Genomic DNA, 24,344 nt, shown 5'->3' with positions numbered 1-24,344 from the left:
CAGATAACAACCCTGCGTTGCATACGGGAAACTGAGGATTTTCTGGACGAAACTCGGGATAGGCTTCTAGGGGCACAAAGCTCTACAGATATAGAGCAGGTTGCACAGAGGAGCCAAGAGGCCAGTGAAGAAGCTTGGCAACATGTGACCTCCAGAAGAGGTAAGCGGAATGTCCGGGTTCCAGTAACACAGACACAGGTAACTAACCGCTTTCATGTTCTCTCCACAGGTATCGTTGCGGAGAGTGGACCAGATGATATGTCTGGGGCGAGAAAGCAGAAGGAGACTCCGCTGGTTGGAAGGCATGAGATGCGATGTCCTGAGGTTGGGAGTTCCACGACCACCACTCCCAAGAGGAGAAGGCGGGTGGTGGTGGTCGGGGACTCTCTCCTCCGGGGGACTGAGTCATCTATCTGCCGCCCTGACCGGGAAAACCGAGAAGTCTGCTGCTTGCCAGGGGCTAAGATTCGCAATGTGACGGAGAGACTGCCGAGACTCATCAAGCCCTCGGATCGCTACCCCTTCCTGCTTCTCCACGTGGGCACCAATGATACTGCCAAGAATGACCTTGAGCGGATCACTGCGGACTATGTGGCTCTAGGAAGAAGGATAAAGGAGTTGGAGGCGCAAGTGGTGTTCTCGTCCATCCTCCCCGTGGAAGGAAAAGGCCTAGGTAGGGAGCGTCGAATCGTGGAAGTCAACGAATGGCTACGCAGGTGGTGTCGGAGAGAAGGCTTTGGTTTCTTTGACCATGGGATGGTGTTCCATGAAGGAGGAGTGCTGGGCAGAGACGGGCTCCATCTTACGAAGAGAGGGAAGAGCATCTTTGCCAGCAAGCTGGCTAACCTAGTGAGGAGGGCTTTAAACTAGGTTCACCGGGGGAAGGGGACCAAAGCCCTGAGGTAAGTGGGACAACGGGATACCAGGAGGAAGCACAGGCAGGAATGTCTGTGAGGGGAGGGCTCCTGCCTCATACTGGGAATGAGGGGCGATCAACAGGTTATCTCAAGTGCTTATATACAAATGCACAAAGCCTTGGAAACAAGCAGGGAGAACTGGAGGTCCTGGTGATGTCAAAGAACTATGACGTGATCGGAATAACAGAGACTTGGTGGGATAACTCACATGACTGGAGTACTGTCATGGATGGTTATAAACTGTTCAGGAAGGACAGGCAGGGCAGAAAAGGTGGGGGAGTAGCCCTGTATGTAAGGGAGCAATATGACTGCTCAGAGCTCCGGTACGAAACTGCAGAAAAACCTGAGTGTCTCTGGATTAAGTTTAGAAGTGTGTGCAACAAGAGTGATGTAGTGGTGGGAGTCTGCTATAGACCACCGGACCAGGGGGATGAGGTAGATGAGGCTTTCTTCTGGCAGCTCACAGAAGCTACTAGATCGCATGCCCTGATTCTCATGGGTGACTTTAATTTTCCTGGTATCTGCTGGGAGAGCAATACAGCGGCGCATAGACAATCCAGGAAGTTTTTGGAAAGCGTAGGGGACAATTTCCTGGCGCAAGTGCTAGAGGAGCCAACTAGGGGGGGCACTTTTCTTGACCTGCTGCTCACAAACCGGGTAGAATTAGTGGGGGAAGCAAAAGTGGATGGGAATCTGGGAGGCAGTGACCATGAGTTGGTTGAGTTCAGGATCCTGACGCAGGGAAGAAAGGTAAGCAGCAGGATATGGACCCTGGGACTTCAGGAAAGCAGACTTCGACTCCCTCAGGGAACGGATGGCCAGGATCCCCTGGGGGACTAACTTGAAGGGGAAAGGAGTCCAGGAGAGCTGGCCGTATTTCAAGGAATCCCTGTTGAGGTTACAGGGACAAACCATCCCGATGAGTCGAAAGAATAGTAAATATGGCAGGCGACCAGCTTGGCTTAATGGTGAAATCCTAGTGGATCTTAAACATAAAAAAGAAGCTTACAAGAAGTGGAAGGTTGGACATATGACCAGGGAAGAGTATAAAAATATTGCTTGGGCATGTAGGAATGATATCAGGAGGGCCAAATCGCACCTGGAGCTGCAGCTAGCCAGAGATGTCAAGAGTAACAAGAAGGGTTTCTTCAGGTATGTTGGCAACAAGAAGAAAGCCAAGGAATGTGTGGGCCCCTTACTGAATGAGGAAGGCAACCTAGTGACAGAGGATGTGGAAAAAGCTAATGTACTCAATGCTTTTTTTGCCTCTGTTTTCACTAACAAGGTCAGCTCCCAGACTGCTGCGCTGGGCATCACAAAATGGGGAAGAGATGGCCAGCCCTCTGTGGAGATAGAGGTGGTTAGGGACTATTTAGAAAAGCTGGACGTGCACAAGTCCATGGGGCCGGACGAGTTGCATCCGAGAGTGCTGAAGGAATTGGCGGCTGTGATTGCAGAGCCATTGGCCATTATCTTTGAAAACTCGTGGCGAACCAGGGAAGTCCTGGATGACTGGAAAAAGGCTAATGTAGTGCCAATCTTTAAAAAAGGGAAGAAGGAGGATCCTGGGAACTACAGGCCAGTCAGCCTCACTTCAGTCCCTGGAAAAATCATGGAGCAGGTCCTCAAAGAATCAATCCTGAAGCACTTGCATGAGAGGAAAGTGATCAGGAACAGCCAGCATGGATTCACCAAGGGAAGGTCATGCCTGACTAATCTAATCGCCTTTTATGATGAGATTACTGGTTCTGTGGATGAAGGGAAAGCAGTGGATGTATTGTTTCTTGACTTTAGCAAAGCTTTTGACTCGGTCTCCCACAGCATTCTTGTCAGCACGTTAAAGAAGTATGGGCTGGATGAATGCACTACAAGGTGGGTAGAAAGCTGGCTACATTGTCAGGCTCAACGGGTAGTGATCAATGGCTCCATATCTAGTTGGCAGCCGGTATCAAGTGGAGTACCCCAAGGGTCGGTCCTGGGGCCGGTTTTGTTCAATATCTTCATAAATGATCTGGAGGATGGTGTGGATTGCACCCTCAGCAAATTTGCGGATGATACTAAACTGGGAGGAGTGGTAGATACGCTGGAGGGGAGGGATAGGATACAGAAAGACCTAGACAAATTGGAGGATTGGGCCAAAAGAAATCTGATGAGGTTCAATAAGGATAAGTGCAGGGTCCTGCACTTAGGACGGAAGAACCCAATGCACCGCTACAGACTAGGGACCGAATGGCTAGGCAGCAGTTCTGCGGAAAAGGACCTAGGGGTGACAGTGGACGAGAAGCTGGATATGAGTCAGCAGTGTGCCCTTGTTGCCAAGAAGGCCAATGGCATTTTGGGATGTATAAGTAGGGGCATAGCGAGCAGATCGAGGGACGTGATCGTTCCCCTCTATTCGACATTGGTGAGGCTTCATCTGGAGTACTGTGTCCAGTTTTGGGCCCCACACTTCAAGAAGGATGTGGATAAATTGGAGAGAGTCCAGCGAAGGGCAACAAAAATGATTAGGGGACTGGAACACATGAGTTATGAGGAGAGGCTGAGGGAGCTGGGATTGTTTAGCCTGCAGAAGAGAAGAATGAGGGGGGATTTGATAGCTGCTTTCAGCTACCTGAAAGGGGGTTCCAAAGAGGATGGCTCTAGACTGTTCTCAATGGTAGCAGATGACAGAACGAGGAGTAATGGTCTCAAGTTGCAGTGGGGAAGGTTTAGATTGGATATTAGGAAAAACTTTTTCACTAAGAGGGTGGTGAAACACTGGAATGCGTTACCTAGGGAGGTGATAGAATCTCCTTCCTTAGAGGTTTTTAAGGTCAGGCTTGACAAAGCCCTGGCTGGGATGATTTAACTGGCAATTGGTCCTGCTTTGAGCAGGGGGTTGGACTAGATGACCTTCTGGGGTCCCTTCCAACCCTGATATTCTATGATTCTATGACTAGCTGGGCAAGGAGACGGGGACTGGGAACCTGTGTGGTGGGAAGAAGGTGGTGGCAAGGTGTGATGGAACATACCCCCGCCCCACTAAAAGCAAGCCTAACAAGCATCTCTGCACTCAGGCCATGCCAATTAGGCACACCTTCAGAGCATGCTTTACCTGGAGAAGGAGAGCTTAAAAATGTGAAGCTGGTCACAGAGCAGCAGGAGTGGTTTTCCCAAGAAGAGGGGCTGCTAGAGAACCGAGCCACCAGGGAAGCCCAGCCTGAGACTTCCGTCCTCCCCATTGTTTAGGGCAGACAGACACTGCAGCCCTGAGAGGGGCTCTGGACGTCTGCTCTCTCCATCAGTGCCCTGTAGCCGGACCTGAGAAGCAGAGCCAGGGACTGGATGTAATTAGACCCAGAAAAAACCCTAGGAGTGGGCTTTTAACTCCCGTGGGGAACAATGAGCTTGCTCAGGAGTGGGGGTTCCTGTAGGGGACTCAGGGACAAGAGACTGGAAGGGACTACAGCCAAGTTGGTGACTACAATTGGTGGAGAATGCGGGTGATTAAGCCCTACACCTGTTTCAAGGCCCTGAGACAGAAACAGGCTCCACACAAGTCCACTGAGAGGGCGCTTCTGCCGAGATGGACCCAGAGCACTGGTGTAAGTGGGTGGCAGAGTGGCAGCATCAGCAGGCCAATGAGCAGCAGCAATTCCAGCAGCAGATGTTGCAGCAGTGGATGGCCCAGCAGCAGCAGACCCAAGTAGTGCAACAACATCAGCCGCTGAAGGAGGTTGTGTCCCAGCAGCAATAACTCTGGAGAGACTTCCTGCAACAATTAAGACCACCGCCCCCTGGCCAGGGAGACCCTGCAGGGCTCAATAACAGGGAGAGCTCTGGCACTTGTGCCAGTGAAGTTAACTAAGATGGGCCCAGATGATGCTCTGGAGGCATTCATCACCATCTTTGAGAGGGTGGCACTGGCCTCTCAATAACCTCCAGAACATTGGGCCTTAGTTTTAGCTCCATACCTGATGGGACAGGCACCGCTGATCTACTGTAACCTTGATCCAAAGCAGGCTCAACACTACATTTGGGTGAAGGCCACTATTTTAGATTTTCTGGATATAAGCAAGGAGACATTGGTAGTGCTTTAGAGCAAAGACCTACCCCAAGGGCCATGCTCCAAGGTGCTGGTACAATGATTAAAAGAGCATTGCTGGTGGTGGTTTCATGCAAGGGAGCACTCCAGAGCCCAAATTGCAGAGTTGGTCCTAACAAAGAGCGGGTTCTCCAGCATTATTCTGAGTCATTGTTGAATGCGGTGCAGCTGATGGAGAATTTTCTCATAGCCGATTGGTCACTATGGATAGAACATGCACAGCCTCTGCCCATTCATCGGCGAGGGCCACCGACAGGACTGGATACCTACTAGCAGGTGCTGAACCCAGGCAAGATGAAAAACCATGTACAAATCCCATCCCAGCAACCCAAGCTACCCATACAGAGAGGAGAAGACCTCAGCAAGTCACGGGGCCAAGCTTGGATGAGGTATCACTCAGATAAACCACCTGACACAAACAACTAGGGTGGAGTCCTTGAGCTTAGACGTGGGTCCTGCTCAAAATTTAAACCTATTCCTTGCTGGGAAGGAACCCACAGGAATGAGCTCAGTAACTGGATACTCTGTGGGCAACAGGGGCACATGAGGAAAGAGTGCCCATGGGTGGAATGTGAATATGCAGAGATTGGACAGCAGAAGAGAAGGACTGGGACTTCTCCCATGTTGACTGTCCCAGTATGGGCCCAAGGGAAGGATTTACTGGGGCTTGTAAACTTGGGGTGTAGCCAAACTGTGATGCACGCCACCCTAGTGGGCGAGACAATCCTCATGGCTCCTTGTCTCCAGTCTCCTTACCCATACAGTTCCAGTTCCTCTCTTCCAACTCCAATTCTAATCTGTCTCTTCCCCCTCCCCAGGGCCAATCAGAGTGGGCACCAGGAGGGCCATTTGGCCTAAGCCTCAAGCTCAAAGGGGGCCTCAAATTTAGACACTTGTTAATTTTTTGGCATTCAGTAAGTTTCACAACTTGTTTTTATGGGCATCCCTATCGGACCACAATGTGACACACTCTCAGCTTAGAGCTGCAAATTTAAGCAAATAAGAGAAATGTTCAAATTATGCCTCTCTCTTTTTTTGGTGCCTTATTTTGTTTTCATGTGTCACCATTTATTATTATTATGGCTAGCGGCCTCAAAAGCTGGAAGTGGCCTGGGCCTCTCTGGACCTCTGAAAGGGCCTGCTCCTCCCGCAACTCCATTGCCTGGCTTCCAGGTGCCTCCCACAATCCCCAGTCCCACTGGCTGCTAGCCCAAGTCTCCTTCCCTAGGTTTCTTGTCCAATTTCAGTGTCCCCCACCCTTTGTCCCAGTCTCTTTGCCCAGCCAGTCACTAGTCTCCCTCTGCATCCAGGTTTCTCATCAGATCTACATTTTTCCCATATGCAGCTGGCTGACCCTCAGCCTGGGATCGGCTGTAGTCTCTTCCAGTTTCTTGCCCCTGGGTCCCCTACAAGAATCCCCACTACTGGGCAAGTTCACTGTTCCCTGGTGGACTTAAGCCCACTCCAGGGATCTTTTCTGGGTGTAATTGCCTTCAGTCCCTGGTGCTGCTCCTCAAACCCAGCTACAGGGTACTGACAGAGAGCAGATGTCCAGAGCCCCTCTCAGGACTGCAGTGTCAATCTGCCCTAAACAAGGGAGGGTGAGGAAGAGAAGGGTAGCCACTGCCATGGGCTAGGCTTCCCAGGCTACTAGGTCCCTTGCAGCCTCTCCTCATGGGCAAACTTGCCCGTCTGCTCCCTGTGACCAGCTTTTTGTGTATAATATTAATTGTCCACACCTATTCAGATATCACTTTTTATATGGCACTCCAGTAACAGAATTCACCAGTACCTGAAGGGGGCTTGCCTCAAAATGTTCTCTCTGAACCCATCTGATCGGGTGATCTTGTTCTAGAGTATGTATGTATTTGTGCCTATTTAATCTCACCTGCTCCTTCCAATACTGTGGAGAAGAAAACAGTTCTCACAGAAAAGAGGAACTCTAAAAATGATGATGGTATCATAGCATAATAAGAATTAGCACTGATGATGAAGAGATGGAAGCCTTTCTATATTTAAGTTTGTCTTCCTCCCCATTTTTTTTTTTTTTTGGGAGGATTGTAGAGGTAATTCCCCAGTGGTTTTTACCAGACAGGAACAAAGCCAAACTGATGAGAAGTTTTGATTATAGAAAGCTTCTGGTGCTTTCAGGAGAAGTTAGAGCTGTAAACACGGAGAAAGGGAGAATTCTAAATCATATGCTACCTGGTCATACATCAGTAAGCCATCTTTAATCTCCAGTTTGCCAGGAAACATTGTACCTTTCTCTCAGACTTGACCACAAAGCTCCAGGCATCTGTCACCTCCAAGATGGATTACTGTAATTCACTGTTATCTGAAGCTGAATGGGAAGATTATTCAGATAGTCCAGATGGTATAGAATGCGGTTGCCCACCTTCTCTATGGCTTATTCTGCCACGAGTTCATGAGATCTGTGCTCAAGTCCCTCCTCTGGATCACACTCAGCTTCTGATGTCAGTTTAAGGCTTTTCAAAGCAATTGAGGGATCAAGCTCCAGCTACAGTGACAAGCAAGTTTTTATCTATGAATCACCATGGCAGACAGCTATGCTCCTCTGGGACAATGCAGATTACAAAGCCAAGGACGAAGTCTTTGAGAGCGGAGAACAAAGCATTCTCTTTTGAGGGGATCCCGCTATGGCAGAGGAGATTAGATGAGAATAGAGTTTGACCATCTTTAGGAAACAGCGTAGAATCTTATATTTTGAAAAGGGGTAGGGTTGAGGGTAGTTTCTGTCAGGCAGTGGCAGCTTTGAGACCCAAATAGGGCTGTATTGAAGGCCCATGAAAGGAGTATCAGCCTACCTCTGTTGCCTCTTGGGCTGGCTCCACTCAATTTTGGGGTTGTGTTAACATATGTTAGACTCCCCCCTGGAACCAGGAGGTGGTGGGCAGCTTCTGCTATTGAATCCCCTCAAGTGCACTCACCAATGGAGCCTGGGTTCAGTGGAAACCAGTGGAACCTAGGGAGTGAATCGGGCCCAGTGAATGGAAAAAGACACTCCACTGTCACTGTATTTTCCTGTCTGAGCTCGTAGTTTGTCTGTCATGCATAAAACAGCCAGCAACTGTTAGCAGCAACAATTGAGTTATTCAGCATGTATTTTGGAAAACGATGGATGGAGTTTCTTGTACCACCCAGACCCCAGCTCTTTATCAATTCCTCTTTCATTAAAGTTGTGTTATTGCAGCATCTGTTTCTGTGTATTGTAAGAATAATTCCATTATAGTTTTATTTACATTTAGCCATGGATTGCCCTGCATATAGATAGACAAACTATATCTCCAGAGTAACAGAGAGCCCTGTATCTATTCTTAATTTTTATACCTTATCACCGTATCATTGCTCATCAATGATGGTGCCCCAAGGACCAATGCGGTTATGGGAGTGATGACGATGAGGATAATTTTAAGCAGGGGTGGGGAACATTTTTTCTATCAGGGGCCAATGACCCACAGGAAAAAAAAAAATCAGTCATGGGCCACACAGCCCCGTGGTGGGGCACGGAAGCTTAGGGCTTCCTCCCACAGCAGGGCAAGCCACTGCTCATGGCTCCATCCCCATGGGAGGGCATGGAGGCTTGGGGCTTCCCCTAGGCTCTGGGGTGGGGCCAGAAATGAGGTGTTCAGGATGCGGGAGAGGGCTCCCAGCTGGAGCAAGGGGTTGGGGTGCGGGGTCTGGGAGGGAGTTACAGTGCAGAAGAGGGTTCTGACCTGGGGCAGGAGGTTCGAGGTGCGGGCTCTGGCCAAGCAGTGCTTACCTCAGGTGGCGCCGAGTTGCCAGCGCAGCAGGGCTAAGGCAGGCTCCCTGCCTGCCCTAGCTCCACGCTGCTCCCAGAAGTGGCTGCCATATCCATCCCCTAGGCGGAGGGGCCAGCGGGCTCTGCGCTATGCCCACAGGCACTGCTCCTGCAGCTCCCATTGGCCACAGTTCCCGGCCAATGGGAGCTGCGGAGCTGGCGCTGGGGGCAGGGGCAGCCAGCAGAGCTTCCTTGATCACCCCTGCTCCTAGGGGCTGCAGGGACATGCCCGTCTCTTCTGGGAGACAGATGTGGTCCCCTCTTCTCAAAAAGGATATACTGGCATTAGAAAAGGTTCAGAAAAGGGCAACTAAAATGATTAGGGGTTTGGAACGGGTCCCATATGAGGAGCGATTTAAGAGGCTAGGACTTTTCAGCCTGGAAAAGAGGAGACTAAGTGGGGATATGATAGAGGTATATAAAACCATGAGTGGTGTGAAGAAAGTGAATGAGGAAAAGTTATTTACTTGTTCCCATAATATAAGAACTAGGGGCCACCAAATGAAATTAATGGGCAGCAAGTTTAAAACAAATAAAAGGAAGTTCTTCTTCACTCAGCGCACAGTCAACCTGTGGAACTCCTTGCCTGAGGAGGTTGTGAAGGCTCGGACTATAACAGGGTTTAAAAAAGAACTAGATAAATTCATGGAGGTTAAGTCCATTAATGGCTATTAGCCAGGATGGGTAAGGAATGGTGTCCCTAGCCTCTGTTTGTCAGAGAGTGGAGATGGATGGCAGGAGAGAGATCACTTGATCATTACCTGTTAGGTTCACTCCCTCCGGGGCACCTGGCATTGGCCACTGTCGGTAGACAGGATACTGGGCTGGATGAACCTTTGGTCTGACCCAGTATGGCCGTTCTTATGGGAGCTGTGCAGAGCCAACTGGACTTTTAACAGCCTGGCAACCCCAGCTTCCCCTGCACAGGGCTAGCCGGTGCTCGTGGCTCCAGTCTTTTGTGGGGGGTGGGCACCGTGACCCAGGGCTTCTGGCCTGTGGTTTAGAAACTTGCTGAGGGCTGGGTGAAATGAAGCAGCAGGCTGTATCTGGCCCGCAGGCTGTAGATTCTCCACCCCGATTTAAAGTGTGCTCTCTCTCTCTCTTTTTATTAAGCACTTTTTATAGAATCACAATACTACATTGCGGGTACAGAGGGCCACGTAACAATAAGGCTCTGAACAAACCACTGCTTTTATTTCTGGGAAGGCCGGAACTTATCATTTGGATGCTAGTGCCACAACCAATTGCTGCCCTTCGGCTTATGTTTTAAAAGTTGTTCTGTTCTTCAAAAAAATTTAGAAAATCTTTGCTATGCTATCATGCTCCAGCCACAAACCATGCCACCCTCATCCCACCTGCCGCCCCCAATGGCATAAGGGGAGGGAGGAGATGTGATGGGGGCATTCTGGGGGTGTGGGGCCTGGGTAGGATGGGGAGGGAAAAGTTGGAGACATGATGAAGTGGAGCTCCACTATGCCTCATTCTCCACTGGTGAAAAGTTGGAGAAACCTTTTCACAGTTGCATAAGTAGAGCTGCTTCTGTGCACCTCTACCCTGTGCCAGGGCTATGTGACTGAGCATCAGGAAGCAACAACTGATTCTCTTCAGTCCTCACTCTCCACTACACCTGAGCTCGGGTGGGAGGGAGAAGCTGCCCCTCAGTGTCTACTTATCCTCCCTGTTTCCAACTTAAAGCATAACAAAAATGTTCAGAATTTTTTATTTTTATTTTATTTTATTTTTTTTTAACAGGGCAGAACTATTTTTAAATGAACATGAGCCAGAAGAGTCTTCCATAACCACTCACTGCCATCCAGTGATGGATCCTGGCTTTCCCTGATGTAAAAACAACAGTGATGTGTGCACTATTTCTTCTGTGTTTACATTTTCTGAGACAGGCTATTTGGAATAATGAATTAGCAGAAATTATTTATTTTCAGTGTGTGAAGCGTCAAGGTCAAAGCCTAACCAACCCTTCACTAGCATCCCACTAATTACAATGAAAATAATTGCTTCTTTTCTCATCAATAACTATTGATTTCTAAGAGTACAGGATTTTACATGAGTCCATGCACTGGTGTTCATAATGAGCTCTACACCAAGCTAGCATGTCACAAGCCTGAGTGTTACTTGAAAACTGACCTTTAATGATTAAACAATAAATTAAAATACACTGAAAAAAATTCTCACATACATTTTCAAAACTACATCAACCAATCTCCATTTTGGTGGGAAAAGAGAGGGCATCAGCGGATGTGGGGATCATTATGATAAGTTTGGACGACAAGAGGGCCAAATTTCTGCCTTGAAAATTCAGTATGAACATTTTTTATGTATAAAGGACAAAACGTGGCCTATAGTTAATAAAACACCTAGCCTCAGGAGCACCAGATATGCTAATATAAGTTGGGCATTAGTTGATTTAATTCTTTAACCAATTTTCAGCCTCATTGCTCTACCTTTTACTTAGTAATTACCTAATGCCTGAGCATTTACTAATGACTGATTTAAAATTTGTCTGTGGGCTAAATATATTGTAACAAATCTATGACCACCTAGGGTTTCACATTTGTCACTAGACTGCACACCACTGGCATTTAGATTTTCAAGTCAAAAAAACAAATCCTCCTATTCCTAAAACAGGCCCCCAGAATTAATGAGGAATCACTGTCTGCAGAATAGCACTTATGACACACATTCTAGAAGTTCAGATTCAATCCAGTGAAGGGCATACACACTAGTCAATTAATTATAATGCCTTTTATAGAAAAAGCTTACTAAATCTTTCAGTATATAGACTTTCCCTTCAGTCTTTAAAATCCTCTAAAATGCCATGGGGCCACACTGTTGCCCCACTGAAGTCAATGGCAAAAAAACAACAGTCAGGGTAGCTAAACACTGGAATAATTTACTTAGGGTTCTGGTGAATTCTCCATCACTTTGTCTTCAAATCATGACTGGATATCTTTCTATATGCTATAGCTCCAACAGAAGTTATGGGACTGACATAGTAATTACTGGGTGGGGCTTTTTGATCTGTGTTATTAGAGCTGATCGGAATACTTTTATTAAAACGGTTTTTTTTAAAAAAGCTGTTTTGATTAAACCATTTTTGGACAAATTTTGACAAAGTTTCTCATGAAAGAAAAACATTTAGAAACTCCCTCCCCCCAGAAAATGACCAAGTTTGGTTTCAATTTTTTTTTTATCATGTACATTTGATTTTTATTACTTTTGCATTGTTTCACGACATGTCAGCATGATTAGTCTGGACATACCACAATTGACATAATAGTTGAAATAATACAAGTGTCAAATTATTTCATTACAACACAAACAGGAGTCACTTTGATCTAGAAAAGAAGATGTTTCAATGAGTACAAAGTAGCAGCTGCCTTTAATGATTTTAAAAACAAAATAAATTAAAAATACAGTGTTTCAACTACTACATCATGAGATACAGCAGTAGTAGTGCACGTATATTATGCAGGTCAACTATTAACGTGTCATGAAATAATGTAAAGATAATAAAACCGAGATGAAAAACCCATGAAATGAAAAGTTTGAAATGAAGTTTTCCCCAAATGAAACTTCTAAATTTCAAACAGCTCTACATGTTAGGCAAGAACTCAGGCTAGGCAATCAAAATGGTCCCTTCTGGCCTTAAAAGCTATGCATCTATGACTTCAGTGGGAGCAGTATTTCACCCAATAAATCTATCAATTATGAAAAATCAGATATTAGCCTTTTCTCTTACTGCCCCATAGCACTGATTATACTCTCAGGGAAATTCTCAGCCAGTCAAACCATGGAGCTGTATCACTGCATTACAACTCCAGAACATAACTGCTTGGATGACACCTTGTTCCCTCCTTGTTCAGTACATCCCACTCCTCTCCCACCCCAGATCCTTGATTCCCCTTTTTTAGAACTGAATTAGAGGAATGTGGAATAGACTAAGTCTAACCTTCTCTTGTGTATCTTACTCAGTTTGTGGCCCTAACCAACAACTACAACCGATAGATTTCCAGGTCAGCATCACTTAAAGTAGGACGTGAATCGCAAGGTGCTGACAACTAGACTCAGCACTAGGGAGTGGCAAGCACAAGGGCTGAACAAGCACACTTGGGGTTCATTCTAGTTTATAGTATATTTTTAATTGGGTTAGCGTGTGTAATGGTGCTGTTTAATGGAGAAAGACTGGAGACGATACCCTGACCTTCTTGATAATAAGCAAGATCTCTCATGAGGATAAATTATTTGGCCTTCTAGTTTATCCCTTTGGGAACCAAATTACTGCCTCAGAAAAAGAGCTACCTGTCCTATTATCCCTTAACTAATAAGAACTGCAAAATCCTTGTCAAACTACTAGCCATCTAGCTTGATAAAATAACCCTTCATCCAACCAGATCAAGCTGGATTTATGAGTATTTACATGCCCTCAAGTAATCTTTCAAGACCACATTGTTCATTGTTCTCTGTAATATAAGAAAAACATTCTTCATTTCTTCGGATGCCGAAAAGGCATTCAAGGGGATACAATGGCCCTTCATGTTCAGAGGCTTGCATTAGTTTAGTTGCTTTATTGAACAGACAACCCTGTGACTGTGAGGGTATATCTGATTTTGGCTGATATCAATCCTGACTGTTGATTAGGTGTATGTTACCTTACTTACATAAATTGTACAATCAATCAATCCAAAAATCTATGTTACTGCCAACTATAATTCAGAATTTAAAGTAACAAAAATGAGGACATTCAAAGTCACAGTGTACTTCCAAAAGCCACAGCAGCATGGGCCCCTTGTGCTTACATAGTGTTTAATATTACTAAATACACTGCTAGGTTTATACCCTACATGACAGAGCTTCTTCTCGGACTTGGTGGGTCCCGCGCTTCTGTTTAGCAGTGGGCCAGGGTATTCCGTTCTCTGTCAGAATTTTCCCCACACCCCTGGGCTTGCTGTCAACACCCCCCGCTGGAGCAGGGTTCCTCCCAGCTTCCTTGACAGGGAGAGGGAAGGGGAGCCTCTCAGTCTCTGGTAGCCCCTCCAGGCATGGTGGTAATAGACCCAACAGTCACTTCAGTCTCTCCCCTCTGGCGGGCTCTCTTCCCTCAGCCCTCTGGGGCCCAGAAGGAGCATCTGCCACATTGAGCGGGGATTCTTCCACTCTTTGCCTCTGTACCTGTGTGGTTTCTCTCCTGGTGGTTGTCAGCATCTGCACTGCCCAACTCTCCAGTAGCTCACCTTCCTCCCTCAGCTCCTATCACATGCCCCTATCTGGATGGAGGGGAGGCTTTTAACAGGTTCTGGCAGGCCCTTGATTGGCCTCAGGTGTCCTAATTAACCTAGAGTAACCTCTGTTCAGTTACCAAGGGAAAAGGGACCTGCTTATCCTGGAGCTAATATACCTGCCTTCCGCCACTCATGTTGCCATCTGGCCTGTCCCCGTCACACCTAATAAAAACCCAGTGCTAGAAATCATAGTGATGGGTATAATATAAATGTCTAGGTAGATGGAACATTTATGAAATATGCAGAGTTATGTTATCCCATTTATTCAATTTGTCCACCCTCTCCAGGATGATGATGATCCGAAGAGTATGTACAAATTGAATAAATGGGATAACACAACCTTCAGAACTGAAGATCATACTATATGATGGTTTTGCAAGTTAATGGGAGTTTTGTCTGAGACTGGATGGCAGGTTCAGCCCTAACTTATGTACATGATAAATGCCTCCTAGTTCACACACTGGCTTTAAAAAAAAAGCGAGCGCAAAAGGCAGTGTTTACAACTGTATGATGTATTACTGTATAGAGCTAACTGGGAATTTTTCACTGAAATGTTTGTCTGTTGGAAAAGACCGATTAATCAAACCAAAACTTTTTGTGGAAGCATACTGCTTTTGACAGGACGATTTCTCAAGTCCAGGATGAAATCTCTGTCAAAACCAGCAAAGGGAGAGAGGGACCACAGAATAGCCAACAACACAGTGATTGGAGTACTTACCTGCGTTCTGGGAGATCTAGGTTTAACTCCCTTCTCTGCCTAATTCAGTGCTCTAACCACCAGGCTACAGTCTCAGCCCCGCTCTCTGGCCCAGTGAATATTTAATAATTTACGCAGAGTGGCTGAGAGAGAGAGAGAGAGAGAGAGAGAGAGTCAGTGTAGGGACTCGAAATTGTGTTTTCTACATCCCAGGGGAGTGCCCTAACCAGTGGGCTACTGGCCACCCCAGGGTCTCTTGGTCCCTCATTTTTTCATTAAAAGTTCTCAGGGTCCCAGTTTTGTCCCAGTGCAGAACAAAACCAAATGCCAAAACCTCAAAAGTTTTCAGGAAACTGAATTCTTGTTTTCCAGCCAGCACTACTACTGAAATCTACAGCTGAGATGGGAGGGGAGCAAGGGGCTAGGTGTTATCAGACAGTACTAACTAAAGCACTGTAACCCATGCTGACAGTCTGCTGCTCCTGTAGAGAGACACCTTGTCCACCTGCAAGGATCACAATGCAGGATCAGAGCCTGCATGAATGAATGTGTGAAGTTATTCTTTGATGGGCATGAACTATGTTATAGCTGTTATATGTGGGTATTTAATGTTAATGTTTTGGTGATGTGATTAAATGTGGGTGAATATACTCCATTAACATAATGACTCTATACTAATGGGCTTAAAGGAATCATTATCAATGGCCCCCAACTGTTTCATAATTCATGTTTATGTTTTCTTGAGGTGATTCAATTTAGATGAATACACATCATTAAATTAATAGTTGGATATTAAAAACCTTAAGGGAAACATTACCAGTGGGTCAGGACTATTTTGAATCAGGTCACAGAAAGATTTACGCCATTTTTAATTATATACTAACAAAAAAAAATATCTAAATGGATTTTGGTATCCTCCTGAATGACTACTGGCTACATATATATATATATATATGTAAGTAACTTAGATTCAAATGGCAAACGAGAAAACTGGTTAAACTGTAATTTAACAATACAGTAAGGAGATGTGTAGTTTTAATGGAAGTGTATGCTTTCTTGACAATTACTGTATCTCCTTTCACATTTGAAAATAAGAAGAGAAAGAGAGCTTCAAGTTTTTTAAACATGCTTTAAACAATCATCTTGTCAAACGACAAAATAGGTTCTGCAGTCTTTTGCTACTGGAGGACAACAACGGCCAAATGGAGTTTCATTTATGCAATTTCAATTATTAAAGCAACTATTTATCAGGATTTAACAAGCAACCTGGTTTTGGAGCAGAAGAAGAGATCTAATGTGTTCTGTGATCTGAGATGTCAAATACAAGAGTATTTGGTCTGTGTGGAACCATAATAAGGGCCTGATCCAAAGCCCATTCAACTCAATGGAAATACTTTGTATCAGACTTAACTCATTACTTATTGTAATTGAGTTCTAACCTTCTTCATTTTTCATCACAGTTTTTAATGAAAAGTGTGTTCCAATTCCACTTCTGGTTTGCATAATGTGCCTAAACTTATTTTATAGTGGTTCAAGATCATCACCAGTCAGTGTTTCATTCTGGAGCTCTCGCTAATGCCAGTTTAAATCAGGAATAACTCCATTGACTCATTTTCCTATTTATTTGGTTGTTTAAAAAATATTTTCCTCTATCCAGTGCTGTGTGAAAGACCCATGTAAACAACAATTGAGATTAACTAACTGATTAACTACACAGGGGAAACAGTGAACCTGATTACAAACAAGGTGCTACTATAACACAACTGCGAAGTGTATGCCATGTCCACCTCCAGGGGCTAGTCCATATAGAGGATAACAGCCTACTACTGCTGCCTGTTAGTGGAGTTATATTGATATCTCATATGGTAGAGCTCTGTACTTTAGTGCTAAAGTGGGAGTCATTACACTGTTAAATGCACAAAGTAGACAAAGTGAAAAAATGGAGGAAAATTATTTTCTCTAATCTACTTCAGTTAAAGAATTCTTTGGTGCTGTAATGAAAGAAAGTAAAAAAAAATCTCAGACAGAAGCATGACTATTATTAAAGTGAAGGTGTCCCTGTAACACTGCAATAATCTATTTTGATTTTTTTTTAAAATATAGACAATAATCCCAATTAACCAAAGATGATCCTGGTTTCCTGAAAGAGGAATAAACAAACCTAGTATAGTTTCTTAACTATTACAATATATTTGTTTAATTATATAAAGTTATTTCCCAGAGCCACTGCATGGATTTATTTGCCTTGGAGGAAAGTACATTTGTGATGTAGCATTTGACAGGACCTATTTAAAATGTTCACTGCTTCTTACCCTGCCACTTACTTTTTGATTTTGTATTTAAAATAGGTTGTTAGCTCTTTGGAGAAGAGACTCTTTTTTGTTCTGTGTTTATACAGTGCCTAGCACAATGGTGTCCAGGTCCACTCTGCTGTCACATACCCCCACCCCCATCAGGAAAAGACTAATGTGCTCCTGTGGGCTCAACCTATAGTAAACAGGCACACCTGCAAGCCTGTTGCACTTGGAGGAAGAAAGCTTAAAAGGGAGAGTTTGTCATAGGAAGGGATGGCAACTGGCAGGTAAGCTGCTGTGCCCCAGAGTTAGCTGACTCTTGCAACAGAGCTGCTTGGAGAAAGACAGCTTACAAGTATTTGCTGCAAGGACCCACCAGATCAGGTATAAGCTGAGTGCAGCAGGGAGGAATTGTAAGACAAGCTGTGACCTGGCATCTAGCTGTACCCAACCTTCATTAACAAGCCACACCCAGTAGACTCTTTTGAAACGTTGAGAGACCGAGCACACCGATAACTGGAAGTACTGTAGAGCAGTGGTTCTCAAAGCCAGTCCGCTTAGCCCGCGCTGCTTTCCGGAGCCCCCATTGGCCTGGAGCGGCGAACCGCAGCCAGTGGGAGCCACGATCAGCCGAACCTGCGGACACGGCAAGTAAACAAACCGGTACTGCCCGCCAGGGGCTTTCCCTGGCCAAGTGGCAAACCGGCTTTGAAAACCACTGCTGTAGAGGGGGAAAGGTCTCTGAAAACACCCGGCCTGTCACAAAATGGTGAAGGATGATGGCATTGCACCCCCAGCATAATTCTATTTCTCCAGTTAGATCTCGGGCATGAATGCTAGTAAAGCTCAAATCACAGCATTTACATGGAAAGAGAAAACACAAACAGGCCTGAAAAATATTTGTTGCAAAATTCAGCAGAATATTTATGGAAAATTGTCCTGACCTACTTTGCTTCCTCTTGCTGGGATTCAGGAGGGAGAAGGAGTGTTGCCTAGAGAACTGAGGGGAAAGAAAAACCAACATAGAGACTAAAGTTATTCAATGCTGGCAGTAAAGATGAAGTGGACAATGAGCTCAAGTCTCTCAGTCAGCTTAGGGCGCAAAGTTTGTTCTAGTTTTAGGGCAAAAGGGTGCTAAGAAAATAGGAAGGGTAAGTTTCCTTGTGGGGAGGAGTAACTGGGAGGGAGGCAGGGCCCTGGTCTGGGGGGAAAAAAAACAAGGAAACTATGGAGAAGAGGATCTTCTTCATCTTCAGTACCTCATTGCGTAATGAAGATGGTTATGGATTTACTATAAATTAATATCTTGCCATTTATTACACCCCAGCCTTTACCTTTAGAATGGAGAATACCAAAAATTCCAGGATAAATGTAACTACTGCAATAGTAAATGTCAAGAGTGGACTGTACTCCCCGTTAGTACTCTCAGGATGAGACCAACCTTAAAATAATAGGTTAGCCCATAGCTCAGCCAAATAGTCAATCTAGCTTTTCCATACCATACCAAGGTAGCGAATCTGGCAGTTTTACACCTATCCAAAGTATTTTGCAGAAAAAACAAACAAACCAGACAACATTTAGTTCCATTAGTGCTCCCTATATTGGAAGGCTGCTTGTGTACTCTCTCTCCCATTTCAGGGAAAAAATTATCTGCAAAGAGGTAGAACCCAGTAGCGCACACACAAGGATGTTCAGACTCCAGTGCTTAAAAAAAAAAAAAAGTCTAATATCACTAATGCACATAATAGAAAGTGAAGCTCTGTCTCTGGGCAGCAGCACCAGGAACTGCAAGGGTTGTTTAACATTCAGTGAGCATATGCCTAAAAAGTCAGTGCACATATTTGCAAATTTCACTGCATATCTGTGCATCACTGAACTTTGTTTAGGCACGATCAGTTCAGAGCAGAGATGGAACTTTTTTGGATGAAATCTGGTACAATATGTAGCACAACTGAAACAGAAAACAGTTTTTCTTAGTCTGTCCCCACCCCCCCCCATTGTGTGTGTGTGTGTGTGTGTGTGTGTGTGTGTGTGTGTGTGTGTGAGAGAGAGAGAGAGAGAGAATATAATCTTGGATTCTGAACTGAAGCACAGCAGATAGAAAGATCCTGCACAGATTTTTAAACCCTGTTCCAAATCCTCCTGGAAGAACTTTTGAATAGATTCAGTGAAGTCATAGATAATTTCTCTATATTCAAGGGACTTATTTTTGGCTTTCAGCATTTATTGAATAAGCTACCATTAGGTTAATGCCATCCCCAGCTGGCAACCTTTCCCTAACTCCACTACCCTCGATTTCTGCTATTTTAATCTTTTTACATGTTTGAGATAGACGTAGCCCTTAGAGGTCACCACTTGCCTCAGCAGTTGGTTTGCTGCCAATCTGCCTGGGGAAACCTAACTCTACCAATTGTGATCAAAGATGACCATTTTCATATATAGCTAATGGTGAAGGCACATGTTCATCGCCATATATAAGCAGGGCGGGAGGCATAAGTAGCTGCAATGGAGAGACATCTACATGTTCAGTGGTGCCCCAATTTCAGCAAAGACAGCCAAATGCATCCCTGGTGTAACTACATTGACATCACTGGAGTTACACCAGGGATGCATTTGGCCCTTTATTTGCCATACAGTGATACATGAAACAAACAAAACCTTCATAATCACTTGATGCTGGTCACCTGTTTAAAAGAACTGCAATAATTAAATGTTTGCATGGGTCATAAAGGGTTCACAGTACTGTGACAGCCCCTAGTAAATAACAAACCCTGTAAATAAATAAACATGACATGACAACTCAAACAAACTGGACATGGCAGGCATTTCTGGTGTAATTATCTGAAATTTGTAAGCAGTACTGGTTGCAGATTGTTTTGAATATGCAGATTTCATTCATAGCATATTAAGAGTTCACCAGCTATAAACTGAAATTCACTGCAGTGGAGTAACCATGCTATAAAATGCTTGCATTATACAGGAGATTGTAAACCAAGATGCTATGATCAGGTTATAAAAAGCACAAAACATACCAACCAACACCTGTGTTCTTGTTTACAATTCCTGTCTGCAGCACTGAGAAACCTGCAACTCCACTGCTTCCCAACCACCATGTTATTCTGTATTCATGCCTTACAGCAAACAAAGCTCATCTCCCACTACATAAGAGTGAGAGATTTAATGAAAAACATGCATTGCTCACCCTGCTATTTTCATTGTTCTTTTCAGTTCAGATGCAAGCTAAATAGTACCCCGATGATGGGGATTTGGTTTTTCTTCTATAATAAGTTACTGTAGAATTTCTTAATCAGAAGTCCAATTCTATGTTCTTTTTTTTTAAAATACAAACAGATTCCAGGTGAAAAATGCCAGGAGAAATTTCTATTTTGTGCTTGCAAATAGTCTCTTTATGCAGAGGTATCTTTCTTCCTGTACCTCAAATACTATCTACAGTAATAGCATTTCTATCAGGCTTCTGGCTCTTCCTGTCACAAACAAAGCAGTACAGAAATCCTAAAAATCAACTGACACAATTGTAACCTATTTGCTCCGTAAATCTACCAAGGATCCCCTTCTCTCTCTAACATTTTCACTGAAAACCATTACAATACTGCAAAGAAACATTCTCACTGGGGATGTTTTTGGCTTTCATCTCACTGCTTTTTCAACCAGAACACTGGAGTTAGAAACCTTAATTAGCAATCTGAAAGCAGCACACAGGCCAGGAATACTTACATTTGCAATTGTGTTTGCGATATTTGTGCACTGATCCAGCACAAAGAAGAGAAAGAGCTTTTTTATAGACTGCCTTTCAAGCCTGGTAGCAGTGAAAAGAAGGCTGCTATCTGAAAGCTACTCATTTTCTATATGCTCTGCTCTCCTTGCTTCCTACGTGCATGCAACTCAGCTGCCAGATTTAATAACCATGTCAGCCTGTTTCCCTCATAAAGAGGCAGAGAGATGATAGGATGAAGATGAAGCAGCCAGCATGTTAATCTGTAGTTATGGCGACACTAACCCTTGAACAAATGTCAGGGTGTTATTGTCCTTGAAGAAATAAAATAAATCAACACTATTTCTTCTGAAGTAGTATTCAATGCTTTTTCACAATGCCATTAAAAATAGAAACACTCCTTACCTAGCAAAAGCTGACAACAAAGTTCATTTATCTTTTACTGTTATCTGACCTTTCACCAGACATTTTCCTTAACAAGGCATTTTTACCCCCAAATGAGAACAAAACCCACCTTCTTCAGAATTAATAAAGAATTACTCCTCCCCTCCCCTTCTTCATTTTAAAAGGAAATGTTTCCATATCCAGCTTTGTTGAATCTTTCAGAAAAAAAAATGAAAGCTCTCATTTACCATTTACATGTTCCCATGCAGTGATTCTTAGAGCCCTGGACCTTAACATCTGACGTAACCAGTTTCAGTTCTCTGTAGGCATGGAACATTTCCAAATCACAGGCCACAAAGCCAGCTCCATGGAGGTGAGGGATTGGCAAATCAAAGTTTACATGACTGGAGAATAGGGAAGCTGGTCTTGCAATGAAAAACGATAAACTAAAAACATAAAAAAAATATGACTGACTTTGCTACAGTGTACAGATGCTGCAGAGATCATATGACATTGCTCTGCCTGTGTGTGTCTTTTTGTCTCTCTCATTTATATTCTCTACCCTTCCCTTCAAGGCACCTGTCTCAGCAGGGAGTGGTTTCTGTGGAAACTACAAACAGCCAGTTCTCCACTCAGAGAAACTGTTACCATGGAAACCTTACAAAATGTATATGGCCTAGATTATCATTCTTTTTTAAAATGAAAATTATATTGAAATTATTAATCATAAAATTGGAGCTAAGCGTGTTGGGGGGGTGAGAAATAGAGTAATAGCATTACAGAAAAATGCATTATTGTCACCAATAAAATTACAGTTCAACAAGCACTATCATAGCATCACATGCAGAGATAAAATTGTTTCTAAATAGAACTAAATGAGGCATGTCGTTTAGCCTTTTTTACTGAAAAGCGGACATTTATTTTTCTGTTTACCCTAGCGTTCGTTATAGCACCCAGGACTGAATTATCAAAATGCTGAGATTTGTTTAATTTGTGAATAATAATATTACCAGCCATGAACAGCATATTTAATAACCCAGACCCAACTACAAAACATATATGCAATATTCAAAATTGAAAGATCACATTCCGAAGCCTCACTATCTACTCAGAAATAATTTAAAAGAAAATCTTAAAATGTGCTGAATTGCCTAAAAGAAATTGTATTAGTCAGTGAGGCCTGGTTCCCAGTGGAACATGAACAATGAAGACACATTACTGTTTACTCCTCTTTCATCTTCTCAACAAATTCGGAGTTTACCCTGTCTGAATCCATGGTAGAGAAGGAGGATTTGATCAGATTATAAAACAAAGTATTTGGAAGATGGGATGGTTCGGGGTTTGATAATGGGATTATGGATTCTTTCATTTCTACAGCAGCAGTTCAAAATCGAGCCCAAATTGGTACTGACAAAGTGGTAATCTACCAATTGGTGTTCAGTGACCTATGTGAAATGACTTTGTGTGCTCAGTCTAATTTCTAGTGGACAGTCCACATCACACCCCCCTACCACAACCTACATTTTAGCACCTTTGTTTGCAGTCTGAGCAGAGAGTGGTTAAGAAGGATGGACTACACATTCACCTTTACGGGTGATCCTTCGTGGACAGGATTGAAACATATTGCTTTAAAATATATTACCTCACCCACCTTCTCTCTCTAAAATCCTTGGACCAACATGGCTAAAACAACACTGCAGACAACATGGGATTAGAATATAAGAATGGCCATACTGGGTCAGACCAAAGGTCCATCGAGCCCAGTATCCTGTCTTCCAACAGTGGCCAATGCCAGGTGCCCCAGAGGGAGTGAACCTAACAGGTCATGATCAAGTGATCCATCCCCTGTTGCACATTCCCAGATTCTGGCAAACAGAAGCAAGGGACACCATCCCTGCCCATCCTGGCTAATAGCCATTGATGGACCTATCCTCCATGAATTTATCTAGTTCTCTTTTGAACCCTGTTATAGTCTTGGCCTTCACAACATCCTCTGGCAAAGAGCTCCACAGGTTGATTGTGCATTGTGTGAAGAAATACTTATGTGTTTGTTTTAAATCTGCTGCCTATTAATGTCATTTGGTGACCCCTAGGTTCTTGTGCTATGAGAAGGAGAAAATAACACTTCCTTATTTACTTTCTCCACACCAGTTATGATTTTATAGACCTCTGTCATATCCCCCCTTAGTCATATCTTTTCCAAGCTGAAAAGTCCAAATCTTATTAATCTCTCCTTATATGAAAGCTGTCCCATACCCCATTAATTTTTGTTGCCCTTTTCTGTACCTTTTCCAATACCAATATATGTTTTTTGAGATGGGGTGACCACAGCTGCAAGCAGTATTCAAGATGTGGGCGTACCATGGATTTATATAGAGGCAATATGATATTTTCTATCTTATTATCTGATTCCCAACATTCTGTTCACTTTTTTGGTTGCCAGTGCACATTGAGTGGATGTTTTCAGAGAACTATCCACAAGGACTCCAAGATCTCTTTCTTGAGTGGTAACAGCTAATTTAGACCCCATCATTTTATATGTAGAGTTGGAATTATGTTTTCCAATGTGTATTACTTTGCATTTATCAACATTGAATTTCATCTGCCAGTTTGTTGCCCATTCACCCAATTCTGTGAGGTCCCTTTGTAATTCTGCAGTCCGCTTTGGACTTAACTATCTTGAGTAGTTTCATATCATCTGAAAATTTTGCCACCTTGTTGTTTACGTCTTTTTCCAGATCATTTATGAATATGTTGAACAGTCCTGATCCCAGTACAGATCCATGAGGGACACCACTATTTACCCCATTCTGAAAACTGACCATTTATTCTTACCCTTTGTTTCCTTTAACCAGTTACTGATCCATGAAATGACCTTCCCTCTTATTCCAGGACAGCTTACTTTGTTTAAGAGCCTTTGGTGAAGGACCTTGTCAAAGGCTTTCTGAAACTCTACGTACTCTAAGAGCCAGCCTTACCCTGCCCTGCTGTGAGAATCCCTACTCCTGGACTGTTGACACACAGCGTCTCGCATGTAAGCTGCTCCTTGGATTGTGCAACTGAATTACACTAGCCAATATCTCCGGTCCCAGACACAACCCTAGGAACCTCCGTCTTG

At 44.0% G+C, this 24,344-nt stretch overlaps 1 protein-coding gene across 11 annotated transcripts in view; it reads right to left on the bottom strand.

Moving 5' to 3' along the window:
- TRIM2 (tripartite motif containing 2) overlaps positions 1-21,696 on the bottom strand; it is a 118,935-nt gene extending 97,239 nt beyond the window's left edge. For 4 of the 11 annotated variants that reach the window (XM_084625537.1, XM_084625526.1, XM_084625534.1 and 1 more), the window contains exons 1-2: positions 20,845-21,008; positions 14,837-14,958 (exon numbers count right to left, since the gene is read on the bottom strand). The gene's annotated coding sequence lies outside the window, so the exon portion shown is untranslated. Of the gene's footprint in view, positions 1-14,836; positions 14,959-20,844; positions 21,009-21,474 lie in introns of those variants that run through there. The other 7 variants (XM_084625532.1, XM_084625536.1, XM_084625528.1 and 4 more) reach the window with 4 other exon arrangements.
- Between the last annotated feature and the right edge of the window lie 2,648 nt (positions 21,697-24,344).

Source organism: Lepidochelys olivacea (assembly GCF_965140295.1).
Source record: "Lepidochelys olivacea isolate rLepOli2 genome assembly, chromosome: 4".
NCBI classification, from domain to species: Eukaryota; Metazoa; Chordata; order Testudines; family Cheloniidae; genus Lepidochelys; species Lepidochelys olivacea.
Note: the sequence above shows the minus strand (reverse complement) of the source record. Positions and strands in the feature narration are given on the sequence as shown.